Here is a 19,346-nt window from a genome sequence, read left to right as displayed (position 1 = left end):
TCATAATTCTGTAACCCCTTTTAGGTCAGCATTTTAAAGGACTTTTACAAGCATTAACTTATAATGCATGTAGAGTAGGAAGGCAACATTGTCCCCTCAGACTACAAGAGAGATATTTAATAATTTATAGCAATGAGAGGGACAGTCAGGATCAAAGGCAAGGATTATACTGTACATGGAGTGTGAATAGATGTAATGTGCTATTTATGGATGCCTCTATATGTATTTTAAGCTAAATAAACCTTGATTTGCTCTCAACAAGTTTTACAACATTGCATTTTTTGTATGCTTGCATTATCATTAGGCTAACCTCTGATTAAGAGTCCAAAGCACATGATCTAAATGACTTCTGTTTGTAGAATAACACTTTTTTTTAACAAGATGTAGCTAGAAACAGAAGCTACAGCAAGCAAAGGCACGGAAATACTTAGACATAAATTAGTTATTACACCTAACTCACGTAATTCCCCTGGTTATCTGTAAAAAAAACAAACCTTACTCAGTAATTGTGCAGGTAATATGTGTGTGTGCAAATAACACAGGGAAAGTTTATTACAGATTTGTCCTTCTTTCACAGATTCCCCAATTTTGATCCGCCATAACCTCCTCCTCTTTTGCCAAAAGTTCCTTGTTTTCATTTCTGATTTTGGTCATGCAATTTTGTGGTACAGATTGCCCAAGAATACGGACTATCTGAAGAATTTTTTCAAGGAACAATATTTTTAAAGTATAGGTGATCTGAAGCACAGTACTTGGAAGAAAATGTGCATAATTCTCTCAATCCCGTTATCAGTGTGCTTGAAGCCTAGGAAGACAGCACTCAGCTCTCTTGGTCAGGTTGTATTTCAGATACTGCTGCGTAGCTATCTGAATCTCTTTGCATGTTTACATGGCCTATGCCCACATGCTGACAGGTTCTCACCTGCAAATCTGATTAGCAGACAATGTTTGACTTGATTAGTCAAGTGCGAAGCTCAATGCATAAGGCATTTGAAATTCAAGATTTCCTGGAGCTGTGTTAATAGGTTTGAGACCTGAGCAGTGTGCAAATGAAACAACAGGAGCCACATACTCTTGCCCACACTATTTCATTTCTTAATATCAAAGAGGATATCCTCTTCAGAGAATATTGATTCAAGAACTGTTTAGAAGTGTCATGCCTCTCCCTTGCTAAATGCTTTGGGTCAGTGTTTTGCTGTCACAACTTTTCTGGAGCTTCTTTAAATGAAAAGGTGCTAATTTGCCTAATGCAAACAAGAAAATTCCAGTTTTCTACTGCCTTATCTGAGTGCATTTGATGACCTTTAAAGGTTTAAAAGCTGCTTTTAGATTATTCCTTCACATGAAAAAGAAGGATTATATTCTCCATCCAGACTTTCACAAGGCTTACATATCTACAGTCTCCAAACTTGGCCTCTTGTTTTCTTATTGCTTTTCTATTCCTGTAACTCCCACTTCCACCCAAATTAATGTCACTGCAAAACCTTCTTTTTCTTCTAACACTCTGTCTCAACAGAGCATTTGTGATGCCACACATTATGGATGCTCTGTGAAACCAGTTTCAGAGTAATGATATACTATCTATGCTTAGAAATGCCCTTATGTTTCTAAATGTCTCCTTGCATATTATTAAGGTTAGTGAACCAAAAAGATGAGTAATTCTGTCACCATAAAGAAACCAAAGAAGATGCACATGACTATAGATACAGGGCAGTCATGGAATGTTTCAGAAAAAGTCATGAAGGCATTGTCATTTATTATTCATATCTACCTAAGATGTGCATGGTGTTTTACTATCCAGTAACAAGACACGGATCCTTGCCCCTTGATCCAGTAAGACCTTGAACGTGGGGAAATTCACACTGCCCTAAAATAACTGCAGTATTGCAAGCCCTTAATACTGACCCAGCTTGCAAGAAGCAAAGCAAGACTTCTTTTCATGCAATGCACTCAATAACACATCAAAATAAGTAGTCTCAGGCATAAACTCTACTCTATGGCATCACATGCCAAATGTAGTACTCACATGTATATGCCCAGTTACCTGTTTCAGACTCTCAGAATAAAGTCCTAAATTAGGTCAAAATACAGTAGAAGAATAACAGGACATTATGACAGGGCTAAGTAATGGTGGAAGGAAAGAAATCAATAAATAAAAGGAATCCTGAAAATTGGTTTGGGGTGAGGACAGTTATTTCCACAGAAAGACTATTTACATTGATCTAATTTCTGACATGCTTTGTTTTCAAGATTTTCAATGATCTATATCATTACTATTTGTTCTGAAACATTGTCAGAAGAAAATGAGTGAAGACATGTACAAGCAAGAAAAATGTTACTGTCTCCATACCATCTGTAAGGGACAGGAGTCACCCACAAACCTGAAAACATGAGCAGGATAAACACAATAGGCAGGAAACCAGAGTAGATCAGAGAGTTTAAAAGGGGAGCAAGGAGTGAGATGAGAATAGGGGACTAAGCAGGAAAATTATGGATGCAGTGCTTCAATAATCACCTTGCATTAAACAGCAGGAGGGAAGAGCTAGTGCTCCAGAGAATTAGCATAGGCCAAAGCAAACAGGACCAACATTAAACAGACTTCCCTCTCACACACACATTTATGCTCCTATCCATTTCTCTCTAGCCAGATTAGTTGTGTCCTGTCCACAGTATCTGGACTCTACTCTCCCCAGCTCCTAGCAGCAATAATTTATTTCTTGTATCTCAACAAAAATTCCCTCGTAACATTAGATATATATTTAAATATCAATTTAACTATATGAATAATACTCCTTTCCCTTTTCCCTCCCTACTCCCACATGTGGGCACATTTAATTTAGCATAAGATTTCTTCTCTTCAATTTAGCTGCAGTTCCTAGGAAATGGTTAAGCTGAAAAGGTGCAGCTAAACTGGACAAAGCCATATTAACACCAAAATGAGCGTAGCTGCCTAACAGAAGAACATCTTAATATAGTTCCAAATGTAAAGCTACGAACAATATAAGCAATATAAACTACAATGTTCTTCCTTACAAAGTCCTAGATTTTTTTTTTCYCCTCTTAGAAACCTGCAGGGCAACATTTATATCCAAACCATCATTTTCTTTAATATGAAAGAATAATTTACCAAAGCAAATTTTAAGAAGGCACTAAGCCCCCTCCCCCAAGCCCTAACATTATGAGACTAAATTTAAACTGAGAAAATCCATGAAATAGCTGGCTTTCATTTGGTGCTTGTGTGAATGCACAAATGAATATCAAAGGAATTTTCCCTGCACCATTTGCTTTATCGCAAAGCGGCCATTGGGAAACTTAGCAAAGATTTCAGAGAATTTGCCTTAAGACCAATGTTAGCTACACTATCATTCTTTTGCAAAGCACTAGCTGCAAAAAGACATTTCCAACATTTGTTTATTTTCAAAGTACTCCTTGCTCACAAACACTTTCACTGTGGTGTATATGGCTGATTTGGTGCCTCTAGTCACAGAGCAGGAAAGGAAGTGCAGTCCTACAACCAGACAGCATGTGCTTGCACAGTGCCACAGTCTCTYCCCTCTTCAGTTGCCCCATGCATCGGGTGAAGTCTGCTTGAYGGATCAAAAGATTCTTAAGCAGAGGAAGCAAGACTGCTGTGCTGCACTCCATAAATGCATGAGATGTGGTGGTATAATGAAGATGTGAGCTTTAGGAATTACAAAATTTTCTCTTCTCAGATCAAAATCCTGGTGAATGCTCATTGTTGATCCCATTTCCAAACATCACCTGAACTGATCCAATGCCTATTACRTAAGTCATCATTCTACTTCCACAAGTGATGTGGAAACTTCACTCACACAGGCCTTTTTCCCTTTAAGACTTGCATAGACCCCTGCATCTCCCTTCAGAAAAATCCTGCCTATACTCCTGACAAAATAGAACTGCATGTTGTAGAGTACCTACACTCACAACCTATCTGTGGGAAGGCATGAGGTAACCAATTGCTACGTTGTACTCTCAGTAGGTATAACTTTGACAGTTTTCTATCCCTGTGTCAACCACTATCAAATGCTTTAAGAAACTAGGTAGGACAGTATTCGATACGATRTTTGTTACCTGGAAATTCATTATCTGGAATAAAAGAGAAGCGTGCAAATCATTACTACTTTGTGACAGCAGTGCGCAGCCTCCAGTTCTGAGAATTTCTACCTTAGGGAAGCAGACAGCATGAAGAGTACCTGAATGTTACTGGGGGAGGGAAGAGGGCAAGGTCAGTACAAGAAACAGGTAGGAGTGAATTTCTCTCTCTAACACAACATGGTAACCAAGACTGGCAGTAKATGTCATCCTCCTGATGCCATTCTGCTACTGCTGCAGTAGTTTGTATGAGAGCTTGGTCATCTGATTCAGGCAAAATCAGCCAGGCTAGTGCAAACAGCTGTAATATGCAGTGTGACTTTTCYTGGCACATTTTACTTGAAGCAGATGAGAGAGAGCTCACAAGAATGACCCTCTAGCAGAACAGTGGCAATGGCATCTTGCAGGAAGAAAGCAGCAACAGGTAGTTGGTGGGTAGTGGTGACTTAAATCAGAGCTGTCTGCAACACGAACATCTGTGGTTTGGTCATTTGTCAGTACAGTCAGTGTTTGTCAATGTGGTCAATGAGGTCATTTGTCAAAGCAAAACTCTGCTGAGTTCCCAGATGCCTGTTCTTTTATGTGAACTTCCTTAAGAYAAGTGCAGATATAAAAATTATGTTCTTGTCATTGTAAAAAATAAATCCATTGAAGGTTAGAACAAAATTTGAAACAATTACAAGGAAGCGTTTGCTTCTCCACAGATAGTATCTCTCTGTGATTTTTGCCAGCAATTTGTAGATCAAATAATGGATTATTGTACTCAATATTTTAAACTGATCAGTAATGCCATGCATCTGCAGTTTCCTATAAATACTATTTTGAAAAGCTTTCCTAAATTGGCATTTTTAATACAAATATTTTTCTTCTTCTTTTTAATTATTCTAATTCAGTAAATTATAAAGCTCAGCTTGCTGATATTTGCATGGGTGCTCTAAAGCACACACCATTGAGTCTAGGTAGCTGGAGAGAGCATCTTTTTCCACTAGTTTGCTCAAATCAGGCTTAGATAGCAGTGACTAGGACATGTTAACATTACAGTTGCTACTYGACTCCTTTTCTCTAAAAGAGAAATGCCAGACTCTGATCYTGTGATACTGATGTACAAACGCAGCTTCATGGACCAAAATAGAATCCCATTAACTTAAATGGGGCTTTACGYAGCATCTGCCCTACTTGGAAGAATCAAGAACTTTATGATCAGAACCTAGTTCCTGAACAACAGGGGTTTGCATCTCATCACCTCCTTCCTCCTCCATACTCCCTTCTCATGTTGTCACACTGCTGATAGTGTCAGGAAATTTATAGAAAAAGAAGAAAGAATTCATTTTTATTCTACAGCTGACTCTTCATTTCTGTGACTGAAGTATGTCAACTGGTTAACACAGTTATGTTTATAATGAGAGTCCCTATTCTGTGGATAAATACAGGCACTAGCTCCCCAGGAGGACAGAATTTTTATAAAGCTTCTTAAGTACAAAATAYGAAATGTTTTAGAGCTGTTAAACTTCCAAAAGGGCTGAGCACCTTTCAGATGTCTCCAGGTCAACTTTCCAAAACAGACGTCTACTAACTTATCAGTCAGGGTTGAATACCTYGCCCCAGGGTGTTTTTCACAAACAATACATATATTTACACACTGTTCATAAACATTCATCTCTTCTACTTTCTTGAGAACTAAAACTCAGATAAGAAAAAGAGATACTCACTTAAGCTATAAATTATGAATAATTCTTTAGTGAAYTGAACTTTGAGGTCATGGAAAACCAAAAGATGTACAGTTGTAATTTAGTGCTACCCCAAAAAACATGTAGAACATTTAAACATCTTTATTTACTGCAGCTAGAATGCATTTAAAGTGCCTCTGGGGAATGCAGAAGGTGTTCAGCAAGATCTCAAGAAGATATGGGGTGAGAAGGCCATGGGGGAAGCTATCCACACTTCAAAAGAATAGTTTCCTTCAATATCACTTTTTCAAAATATGATTTACAAAATGTTTATTATTTATACATTCAGATATTTTATCAAATATAATGTATTAGCTGTGAACAACAGGGGTTTGAAAACTTTATTTTTATACCATAACAAAATTAAACCGTGCTGGACTGAAATTTCCTTTGACATTCTGCTCTCCTTTTTTCAAACTAAAGACAAAAATAATGTCAAGTTCTCACCTCTCTGTTGAAGTTGAAAGAATTTTTTTCCTTTCCKTTTAGTATTATTTTATTTGGTAAGTACCTTACCAAATAAAAGCTGTGTTTGCATTTCAAAGAAAAACAGAAGAAGCCAGAAGCAAGTAAGCCACAGTGAGACTGCTTTTTTTTACACTTTGAGTAGCTACTTCTAAAAGTCTTCAAAAATAACAGAAACAAGAAGTAAAAAAAYTGGAAAAATCTGTCTCACAAAACTTTGCTTTTTCATAATATTACATCATTTAAAATTAGCTTCAGAAAATAGCAGAATATTTTCTGAACCCAGGGAGTCTAGAAGTGTTCAATGGCTGTTACTTGTATGCAACCTCTGATGCARAAGGATGGCACAAAGGAAGTGCAATATGCTGAATTTTACAAATATGCTTAAATTCTGCTTAAAATTATATGACTTTAGCATGTGCTTGACCCTATCCTGAGTTGCCTCCTAAGTGTGCAACAACCTATCACAACAACACATTTCCGGTCTTGATTATTTCTAGGTCCCACTCTGTATTTCCAAATCATTTCTGGTTCCTTGAAAAAAAAAAAATACTATTTACTATGGGAAAAGCAACTTCAGTCCCTTCATTTACTTTGYATGGCAGATGTTCCCACATCACATAATGATGTAATTGGGACCTTAACCTGGCTTTTTGTCATTTTCCTAAGTTACTGTATTTTAAAAGGCAGGAATGAATGMCATGTCCTAAACAAACTTTCTAGAATAGGGTCAGCATTTGTGAGAGGAGTCTGAGCAGGTCAGCACATTAAGATAAATGGGTCTGYGTCTTTCTTTGAAATGAACCCAGCAGAACAGCCCAAAGAGCATCTCTAAGGACAGGCCTCATTCAAATTTGAACACAGTGGCCTTTCAGAGATGAGAAAACTGATATGCTAGAGGAGAGAAATTTTTTTTAAAAGTATTGATAGGTAGCTCCTCCATGCTCACTGGGCCTTTGCAGAACAGGTCTTTTCAGGAAAGCAGTAGTGCAGGAAAGGTCCAGGCACTTTTATTCTGATTACAACAGTTTTCCACAGTTTCCTATATTGCCGCAAATTCCACTCATTCCACTAATCCCCCTAGGTTGACAGAGAGCATTTCTTTTGGTTAATTGAAGCTTGACTGCATCCACATTTCAACCCTGTGCTGGGCCCTCCCTGCTAGTTGTGCCCTCTGCAACTCTCCTTTCTGGCGCAGTAGCCATGCCCATAGCTGATCCTGCTCAGCACACTGAGGAACAGYGCTGGCTCACCCCCAAGTGTTTCACCTGTCACAGGGTGCAGGCACTCACACCAGGCAAACAGGCCGCTACCTTCCCTGTACGGCAGCCTCAGAGCAAACTGGAAGGTTGTGATCTCTCTTCTTCACAGTATCACAGAATCGGTAAGGTTGGAAGGGACCTCTGGAGATCATCTAGTCCATCCTCCCTGCTCAAGCAGGGTCACCTAAAGCATGTTAGACAGGGTTGCATCCAGGCAGGCTTTGATTATCTCCACAACCTCTCTGGGCAACCTGTTCCAGTGTTCAGTCACTCTCAWAGTGAAGAAATTCYTCCTCACGGTCAGGTGGAACTTCCTGTCGTTCAGTTTTCGCCCATTGCCTCTTGTCCTGTCACATGGAACAACTGAAAAGACTTTAGCCCCATCCCCTTGACATCCTCCCCTCAGATACTTATACACATTGATAAGATGTGTAGGACTTTGGTAAGATGTGTAGGTTCTCAGGGCACAGGAACTTCCAGGCCAGCATGAAAGAGAGATGTACAGAAGTTTCTATGCTATCTTTGACTGTGAAGGTGAGTTCCTACAGCCTATCTCAAAGGCAGTAGCAGATCAGAAGCTTTGTAATGGCATGTTGCATATTTAGTATAACTTCAATAGAACCAGAGGTATTGATTAATTTTATGGCCATATGAATGTTGTCAGCTAGACTCAAATATATGACAGATCAGAACTGAGTTAATGTGCCAATGAGAAAAAGAGCCTTTGACAGTTGGGAATTGTAAATTCCTGAATTCCCTAAAGCTGTAACTAGCTGAAGCTAAGGTATGGCTGGTTACCTGCTGCTATGCTAACGTGACTTGCACAATTCACATGTTGGAAATTCTCACATGAAAAATTATTTCTCACCATTTTCTGATGAGAAATTTCTAAAAAAAAGGAGAAATAGTGTGCTTAGTTCTGTCAAGAGTGTTGTAATGTTCACTTGCCTTTTCTTTGCTTGAAATAATGTTTGTCACTGTTTAGGGAGAACCAATGACTTTTCAGTAAGCTTCTTCAGCAAATACTCCTGGATCTCCTTCTGTTATTCCTATCCTTGATGAAATCTAGTCAATATGTTTTGGGGAGATGAAAGGTTTTTTTTTTGTTTTGTTTTGKTTTKKTTTTTTTTCAATCAGGAAATGAACTTTCACTGAAACTGAGAAGTTTTGCAATATATTTGAAAGCAGAATTTTTTACTGGAGGAAAATTTAAAATGAACTAGTTGAATTTACTGGTTTTATCGTATCAAAATATTTAATAACTTCGAAATATTTAGTTTTGACAGAACAGCTTAAGCTATTTTGATTAGTTTCACATCTCTCATGTTAAAATATCAGTGTTAGGATTGTATTGTAGACTTGCTACCTACTACTATTTAACACTGAAACAATGTACACTTATGAAAGTATATCAAAATTGCAAAAAAACCTGACAGTCCCATACCAAAGTTTTTCAGGAGAAAGAAAAAATTGCAGAYAAGCACTTACAGAATTGGAAACAAGAAATAGAACTTGCAGTAACCACTTGTGTCTTAACAAAAGAAACCTTTGCCTATATACGAGGCTTGCTTCAAAACTTGAAAATATTCATTGGAATATAGTAAAACAAAGTTAAAATCACACAAATCTTTCTTCAAGCTCATTTAATGAAAATTTTGCACTGAAAATATAGTGTAGCTATCTTTGCTTAGTGTTGCTCTGCAAAAGTTTGATTGATTCAACTGTCTCCACTATCACGACAAATTAATGAAATACAGAAGTTCTCTTAATGTGATGGATGAGTTATCCAATTCAAAGTTCAAAATTACCGACAATCTTCATGGTGAGTACGACGCCTCCTGCAAAGGTAGTTTAGGTTAACATACTTAATTAAACAATGAAATTGAGCTAAGAATAAATGCAGGCAACTGGCAAGCCACATACTAGCTCATGCCCCATRTATCTCCTACATTCTTGGCAACTTTTCTTCAGGTTAGAGAGAGGAAGAGTTACACAGAGGCTCAGTGCTGCAAACCTTTTTATGCCTAGCAAAGAGCATTATAAGGAGAGCCAGACCATACAAAGCCTCATGGCTGAAAGGCAATATCCAAGCAGAACCTCCATGGGAGAGCTGAAGACTGATCCGTATCACTGCATGATAGCTCATACTAAGTTGCCAAAGAAGCAGTTCAGATAAAAAGCAGTCAGGCTGATTTATAACCTCATCTGAGACTGGAGAGCCTTTACACAAGATCTTTGTTACTGTAGCAAAATTTTTATTTACTTACTTAGACAAAATGATGCAAATTGTGTATATACCTACAGCAGTGTTGCTTTGTTTCAAATAACAAAAACATTGAAGATATGCTTGACAAAGGGTCTGTGGCTACCTGATGCCTTGAACTACAGAAATGTCAAAATATTACAAATCATCTGCTACTATACAATTAATGGCAGAATGATTCACTATTCGTTTGACTCTTCAAAACAGCATGCAGAAATCTCAAGACTGGAATATGGGAAGATAGGAATATAAAGCACTTTTTGACTACATTATTTACAACTGATAATGCTAATATTAACTTTAACAAACACATCTGCCTACAAACAAATCAGAAAATGAAAATTTGTTTAGATGATTGGTCTGCTTGCATTCTTCATAATTTCCTACAGTAAAAGCATTATCTGATTTTGAGTGTTGCATAATAAAATTTATCAGTCACTTAAGATTTGAAAGGGTCTTAAAAAGACTCTTAAAATATTATGTGTTATCAGTTATATTTAAATATGAGGTGAAGACTGCAATTTTCTTATAGTTTAAGGATGATAAAGTGGTTCTTTCTGTGACTGAATACTACTCATTTCTTTCATTACAAGCGAAAAGAATTTCTTTTAATTATAACAAACTGATCTTGTATGTGCTCAAGTCTGACATAGCGCACTGATTGCAGGGTTACCAAAAAATGCTGATGACAAAACCTTTGGCCATAAATAGACACATAAATGGTCATAAATAGACCTCATAAATAAACACATTAAAATGAAAGGAAAAAAATTCCAAGGATATTGAAGCTTTTATACCTGCCTTCTGATTTTCAGTGCACCAAAGATTACCCTAACCTCATTCTGCCATTCTTGCTGGAAAAAAGCTTTTGATTTACAGAAAATCACTTATGTTACTCAGCTGGTGAAATTTCATTAAAAAGCTAGGTAAGGGTCGTGTAACACTTGCGTGTTAAAAAAAATCCAGCGGCGCACTGCATGTGCTTGAACACTTTGGAGTCTSTTAGTAGGATGTTGTCCATCTCCAAACCATGGTTCTCTCAGGTTCTTAAAACTCCCGGAATTTATGACRTCCATTTCTGCCTCAAATGCAACACTGGAAGCAGTACTTTCCGTATGTAAATAGACTTGGACAGATTGCAAAAACCTGCTAAGTATTGATTCTGCTAAGGCTTCGAATTAAAGTTAATTTAAATAATACATGTAAAGAGTTTTATGAATTGATTTCAAATAACAAAGGTGTATTGAAAAACATTAAACCTAAGTACCATTTTAAACAGTAAAATCGAGCTTATGGTAATTGAATTACATGTTGGAGAACAGCTGAAATGCGTGCTCAGGGGAAGGGGAAATCCACGCTGTGCTGCAGGAGTTCGGGGAAGAGGGGCTCCCAAAGAAAGGGTCCTTAAAGTAAAACATCGCCCTATCTCTGTGGGGGCCGCCCCGACCGCGGGCTCCAGGACCRCCCGCGGCCGCTGCCGAGCGCGGCGCCCGCCCGCAAGCCGAGAACGTTCTGGAAGGCGCGGCCCAACGGCCGCCGCGGTGAGGCGCGCGGGGAGGCGCGCGCGGGGGGGGGCCGCTGCGCGGCGGGAGCCTGGCGCCCTCCGTCCCGTCGGGGAGCGGGGAGAAGGCGCTGCCCGTGGGGAGCTCTGCCGCGGCGGGATCCCCACGCAGGGTGCAGAAGGGGGGGGGGGCGGAAGGCTGCTCTGCGGGGCAGCCTTGTAGAGAGCAGGGCCCTTTACCTGTGGCTGAGGTGGAGGTGGGAGTTGCTTGTTTTTTATCCGCTGTGCCTCCCGCTTCATTGCCTTGGGGAGGAAAATAATAAAAAATTTCAAAGTCAGGAACGATCTTCCCTCTAATTTCTTTCAGTCCGGAGGAGAAACAAGTGCTGCTGAGGGAGAGGAAACACCGAGTTTATAGAATTTGGGGATTATCAGCTTCTTTCCATACCTGCTCAATGGCAATGCTGTCCAAAACGATGCACATGGCCTTCCAGATCCTGAAATACCATCTTTCTGGTAGCGCCTGCTGGGTGGCTCTCCCTAGGTGAAAGGGAGCCTTTCATCTCCCATTCCTGCAAGTAGACAGTATGATTTCACAAATGGCAGGTCCACACATTAAAGCTATACAAAAAGAGCCCAGATTAGACTGCCTATATTGGGAGTTGTGTGATTTCCATTACATAATGATTTATCAGTATATTTTACAGTGTCCTTTTGTCTTGAGTCTGTCATGCTGGCACCACGTCCTCTGCCTGTACCTTGGGCAAGGAGCTGTGCAATGCTTTGTGCACTCGGGTTGAAGCTCCAGTGCATGTCAGCTATTTCTTATGCTGGATATTGGGATATTTTGGGAGGTAAATCCAGTCAACCAGCTCCTGGATGGTATGCAGCTAGCAACAAATCATTCTTCATAGGGTAATGGGTGAATAACTCTGTGAGATGTGTTTTCATCGTGCAGTCATAGTAGCTGTCAAAMTGTCCTGGATTGAAAAAGCGAAACAAAAACCTGAATGTGTTATTAAGTGCTTAACTCACCTTGCCTGTATTAGGTTAGAAACTATACTACTAGAAGTAATGCTGTCAGATATGCAGAGAGGTGATAACTTCTGGGAGGAACAGGCTAGGAAGGCTAATCTCACCTGATGAGACCACAGCCAGAAGAACATATTTGCCTGCAGCTAAAGATTAAATAAGCTAATAAAAGAAATTTCTTGATATTTCCCAGGTTATGTGAATAAATGCTAAAATTGAGTTCCATCATGCTGTCTAGCTTCTGGAGTACAGAGCAGATAAACTGATACAATAGGGATTTATTTCAAGATTAATACCAAAACGTATCACAGTGCTTTTTGCAAAAAAGGCAAGTATTAACTGCAGAGCAACAGAGGTGGGCACGTACAGAAACATTTCTGATGTGAGTGCTTGCTTGTGCTCTGATATACCATTTATGGTGGTGTGGATCTTAAACCACTCCACTGGAGTCAAGCAAATTGCATGGGTGGAAAACCAGTTTAAGTACACGAATGAGCTCCCTGCACATACACAGTACAAGYGCTGCTGTTGGTGCAAAGCAGCGTAACTCTCTGGGTTTCACTAGGAGTGCAGTGACTCACCCCAGCTGAGGATTCAGGCCCCTGCAGCTAGTGAAGTAAATCTGACTTCAACCCTTCAGGCAGTGTATCTAGGTGCAGCTTCTTTCAAGTCCAAATAATGGCACCAGCTGCAGCTGTGCTTTATTAAACATAGTTCTTTGTGCTGATAGAAATGGGAACAGTGGCTCAGAGCACTCTGTTTGGGCTTAGAGTCTCCTGCCTAAAAGAAGCTTTTTAATGGATTTGATCCATACAATTATATCCAGGAATATTTTCTTCTTTGTGCCGTACATAAAAAGTAAAATATGCCTAAGCTGATGGTCTGCTATTCAGTATTTTGGCTCCGTGGCTTGACTTCTCTAGACAAGATAGGTGTCTTTTGGTAGCTGGGAATATGCTACATTGGTAAATACGTGTGAGCCACTTGGGATGCAGAATCAGCTGTGGCTGAGCTGATGTTATGGAGGCCATAATGTTATTTCCTCAGGGTACACTGGTCATGTATTTAAGTGCTTTTACACTAGCAGTTTTATTGATATTTAAAGCAAATTCTCTTTACTTAAAAGACCCTATAATAGAAAAGCAGAGGAAGTTATAGTTGCTGATTGGAAAGGTTGGTTAGTCATGCTTACCACAAGTAACATGTTCATCTTTTGAAGAGGTGTAGAAATGTACGTTGTATAGCTTGAAACCTTTTTCTCTTCTTCACTTCTCCTTGACAGGCTGTCTCAGCCACCTCCACACTGATAAGGCTGGGAGATCATTGTGGTTATAGTCACTCTACAGGAAAGGAACCTTGAGGAGATGCTGTTGTCTCAAGAATTGGTTATAAAATCTGTCACAGTGAATGAATCCTGCTGTATAAATAAAAGGTATCAGTAATGGACAAAATCTAGGGTACTCGGTTGTTTAAAATACCAGGACACYGTATTTGGTACTAACCCTTAAAGGAAGCAACATCTGAGGCTTAAGGAGTAAATGTTTGGGGGGGAGGGGGCAAAAACAACTTTTTTTTCTTCCACTACTCTGTTAAGAGATATGCCAGTGAAACATTCATGACCTCATAACATGGAGGATGAAAGGGCATTTAAGTAAGTAAGTCATGTGAAACTATGGAAACTATGGAAATACATGCTTTTTTATATAAAGGATTTATATTAAAAGCACCTGCCACATACTTCAGAACTAATTGTTGGTAATTAACCAAATTTTTCTATAACACTGTGAACAGAAACCAGTAAGTCTGTGTACTCTGGGGTCACATTATGCAGATCGTATGCCCTAAAACCTGGGTGAAATTAGGCTTTTCATTTGCACAATTTCATACAGTTATGCAGTATAGAAAGTTATCTGATATGATGCCTTCAATCCAAAGTTACCAAAGCACAGTACAGCTATTAATCAAAGCTACAGCAGCTCGTGGGGGATAGAATTACTGTCATCATGCTTATTTGGCAGATGAAGACACTGAGGCACAGCGTGACACAGTGTCCCATGGTGATACAGAACCAGGGAGCCTTTACTCCAGTCCTTTTTTTTTTTTTTTTTTTTTTGTTTCGTTTTTTGACAAGGTGGTGCTTCCTACCTACAGAATTCAAAGGTCTGCTAAAGAGAGAAGCTGTTCAGAAGTAACAATACAAAGGCACATGCTATGAATATATCGCAATTTATTTAAACTATACTACCAAACACAGTGTGTATTTAATGTTGGAGCAGAGGACATAAATACGCTTTTATAGATGGCCACAGAATATTGGCACTGAGGAACTTGGTGATGCAAGTCTGTTTTCCGTAATAGCATATAAAATGTATAGTGCTAGTTCTGCTGATGAAGACTTGTTGTACCTAAATCTTGGTATGTCTCAATTGCTCTGTTTCATTCTGTACAGTGACTTCATCTTTTATATCAACCCCCAAATCTTTTCTAGTAGAACCGATGGAATAGTGTTTCTTTTCCAGTTCTCTTACAGAAATGCAGATTTAATAGTTGGCTCTGCAGTTTTGTGTTGCAATTTGACATAAAACGTGTTCTAAATGTAAGGATTTTTTCCTTTCACTCTTCTTGGTTGCAGATGTATGCATAGAACTGATAAGCAAATTGTTAAATGCAAAGTAGAATTGTATCATGGAATATTGTTGAGTTTTTTTCTAGCATGAGTATAACAATATTTCATGTTAGTCATGTATCTTACTCCTGGCATGATTATATGTAAACTTGCTTTTTAAAAATACTCTGCAGTGGAATGAAAGTCAGAATGATTGTCCTTCAGGAGTCTCTTTGCAGACCTGGATAAACATTACAGAGATGCTTGAGCCATTTGGGATTTGCCCTGCTAACAAGGCAATTCCACCCCTATCATCCTTTCAATGTAAATAACTATCCTTAATTAATGGAAATGCAATATATATTACGAAGAGAGTGAGTAAATTAACAAATGCAGGGCAAATGGGATAGCAGTGTTGAAGATCTGGCCCCTCCATTTCATTAATGTAGCCCAGTTAAAACACATTGTGAAAYACAAACCTACAGTTTTTACACAGTACAACAACATTGAAATGAAATACATTTTAGGCTTTTGTTAGAATAAATAGTTGCAGGCATAAATCAAGCCAGTTGGACATGTAAATAGCTAGACTTGGTATGCAGTCCAGAACAGATGTCTCCCGTACTCAGAGTTCCTCACAATAACAGAAGCGGTGGCCAGACTTGGAAAACCTGTTTCTGATAGTGCTGTACAAATAAACAAGTTTGGGTGAATTTAACAATGAAGCCAATATTAATCCTTCCCCATTCGTTCTGTTTTGGGGATTTGAAAGGTAAATGTAAATGTAATTAAGTAATTATTAGATTTACCAAKCTGCATGTGGAGCCTCATCATTTCAGTCCCCTTCCTCAGCCCCATCTCCTTTTAAAATTCCTTTTCACTTCACTTTTCTTTAACCCAGCTACCAGTGAAATGCCAAATTCCCCTAGCTTGATTTAGTTATTTTTTTCTTTGGAACGACCTAAATGTAAAACTAGAGCAATGCAGCAGGGACATAGGACRCTTTTTCTTTAGCTCTGTCTTCCTGTTCTGCCTCCCTTTCTGCAAGTGTCCATGTTTTCTCCCTTTCCTCACTCACACTTCTCTGCTTTCTTCAGCCCTAAGCACCCTTGAAAAATCTCTTTGGGGGATGGGAGAGAAAGAAATTGGGCTAGGCAGGGTGTTTGCTTGCTACAGTTGCATTCCCTCTCTAGAACCTGGGGGTGGTGGCAGCTGGGCTCTTTCACATGTCACTTGTGGCTGCTTATGGCTCTGCAGGTGCATTGTGGTAATATTTTCTGAAGTAACAAAGCCCACGATGTTCAGTGACTTTGTATTAATGGTGGTAAGATTGTGAGAGGGGGGAAAAACCCTCAGCTTGATTCTTAAGGGAATGCCAGTTCATGATATTTATTTAATCTTTTTAGTTCTCAATGGAGCACATTTCAGCCAGAATACAGCTCGCACAAGCATTCACTGGTTTTCTAATAGCAGTAAGAAATTTCTGGGACATCTATGTCTTACACAAGCTGTGATGCAATGAGGTGCTCTCAGAACGAGAGGACATGGACTGAACCAACTCTGGAGCAGAGCAGAAGAGCGACTCAGAGAGGGCAGCTGGGTGATGCAACAAGCAGTCAAAGCTTACGGGAGCGCCTCCGCTGCTGCACTTGCTGAGCAGCTGAGTCAGTGGCCCTGGTGGGGAATGTGGAATTTCAGGCAGAGAAAGCAGAATGGGTCAGGCCCCAGAAATTTCACAAACTATTCTTAGAAAGATTAAACAACTTTTAAGTAATGTGGGGGCCACATTCTAAATCTTAATAATTCCATTCTGCCTCAAGAATAGTTCTTGTCTTTTATGTTAATGTATTGTTGGTCTTATTGCCATTTTCTCCTGTCTGCTGTCAGCGTATGTGGTTATTTGTTCATGACTTAGCGTGTAGGCTCTTTGCAGCAGGGACTGCTTCCTGGGGGGGTGGTGATGGTGGTGTTTGTTTGTGTGTGTGTGTGGGGGGGCTAGGTGGGCGGGGAGGTTCCAGCATATTAGCAGAAGTTCTGTGGTGATAAAAATAATCATCATCATCTCTTTCTGCAGATTTTTTTTTCTCAGAATTTGAGACTGTGCTTCCTACTTAAAATATATAAAGCACTGACTTTTGTGGTAGTAATAGTTACTACAGTGTTTAGGCAAGAGGRGGTGTGTGTAAATGTGTGTGCGCATGTGTGTGCGTTTTAGGGCACACCACTACTACTGCTTGCAAAGTAATGAACCAGCATGAAGGTTCTTAACAAAACTATACCTGTGATGTGCAACCTCAGTTCAGTTTTCAGTGCTCCAGGTAGCTTGGCCCTCTGCACTAGGGGTACTTGTAACTCTTCCCCTTGCAAACATGTGAAGGAGGAGCTAGTTGGCGATTATTTCCTTGCTACCAAATGACTCTGAACAGCAGCTTCACAATGAAACACTGAACTGAAGCACAGTGAGAATAGGTTAACACACTGGCAGAAATGAGCTTCTTCTTCCACTTATCCTTGTAATGCCTGGATATTTACTACATGGAAGTGTTTTAGTCACAAATGTCAGCTACACTTGATTCGTTGTTACTAAGAGGCATTTTTATATCATTTGCAAAGTAAGAGGTATACTTTGCATTGCACTGTAAAAGTGTTGTAAAGGAGTCATTAATGTAAAAGACAGGTTTATGATTTTCTTGTGTACTTCTCTGAGTAAATATATTTTCTGGACATCTGCAGGGCAGAAAAGAAAATGGACCTACACTAGTGGTGTATGGCACAGAATTCATTGATTGGGGTGTGAAACAGCAAAAGAAGATAGAAGAAAAAGTACAGAGGCTTTAAGTATGCAGATAATTTTTTCTTCTGCATCCTTCCTTTCTGGTAGTTGAAAACATGGTATTTCTGAGCAGGATGTTTTTTCTTTGCAAAAGAAAGATAAGGTAGGAAATGAGGTTAACAAGGAACAAAATGATTTTTTTTTTCCCTTGCCAAAAGGGATAGTCCCCTCAGTTCCTGAAGTGATTTTAAAGGTCAGTGAGATTCAGTGACTCCATATATCTCATTGCTGCTCATTTAATCTATAAGCAATTACTTGGGCCTGCCAAAAGAACAGGTAGCTTATTAATATGTAGTAGTCAAGTATTTTTGGATTTGATTATTGCCTAAAATACTAATTAGCTGCTTTCCCCTAAATAAGTCATTGTGTTTTTGGAATTTCCTATATTGCACCTTCTTAGTAGTAGTATTCTCAGCTTCACCACACAGGATCTGTGCTCACATCCTCAGGAAAACATATGTTTTCTGAGTTTTTTTTTTTTAACTGAAGATGTGTCCTGTGTAGAAACTGTACAAAGTGTAGGTCAGATTTATTCAGGATTCAGTCAAAATAGACTAAGTTTGCAGGTCTGACTTACTTAAGGTGTAAGCCCTTCTTAAGGTTTAAAATAGCATTAGTGGGAGAAGTGCAATCATGCATTGGCAAGAGAGGGAATTGGAGTTTCTCTGCTTTGTCTTTCTTCTGATAAATGTGCTCTTATATTAGTGGTTTAAATCATTTGCTACTAATGAACAGCAAAAAAATTGCACTCACGCAGAATCTGTATTAACCTTTTTCTTACACCCTTCCGGTTCCCCAGCCAGTTAGGCAGTTTTATTACCTGGCCTAACCAGAAGAGCGATGGCAATGTTACATACGACTATCGTAGCTGGTTGCCTCATGTCTTCTTTTCCCCTGCCCTGTTTGTTCAACGAGGTTCAAAGCAGAGCTGAATCACATTAAAGCTCTGGCAGCTCCCAGTATCATATCTGTTTTGCCACAGGTGTAGCTTCCCTCACCAGGTACTCTGGGTCTGAATGCTGGAGAGAGAAAAAAGAACGGACATCAGATGTCCTTGACAAGAAAGTGGTGAGAGTAGCTCAGCTGAGGGTTTATTTAACAGCTTGCTTGTATCCATGGGGTAAAATCAAGTTGTAAAATGTTGGTAAGAAACAAGTTTAGTATGGGCTACTACTTCTACACTGCCTAGTATTAAGCCATAAAAATCATTCCTGAAATATGCCTCCTTCTGTGATGAAGAGTTACAAGTGGGTTGTAATTCACCACATAATTCTGAACGCGTTGTTATGCAAGAGAAAGGAAGACCGCTGCAGCAGGTGATGTGGCAGTGCAGAGATTACTGCGTAAGAAAAGCTAGAAGGAAAAAWTACTTTCTGTGACACTAGGGAGTCATGTTTCAAACTTGGCTTATAATTGTATATACTTCACCTGTCTCTGAAATTCTCTTCCATATATTCATGTTGTATCAATGTATATGAACTAGATGGGCAGTTTGCCAAAGGGGGGTAGTGATTTTCCAGTACCTCCCTATTGTGATTGGAGAGG

Source organism: Rhea americana, unplaced genomic scaffold, assembly GCF_003343005.1.
Source record: "Rhea americana isolate MKP2758 unplaced genomic scaffold, rheAme1 scaffold_134, whole genome shotgun sequence".
Lineage (NCBI taxonomy): Eukaryota > Metazoa > Chordata > Aves > Rheiformes > Rheidae > Rhea > Rhea americana.
This window is presented reverse-complemented; position numbering follows the sequence as displayed.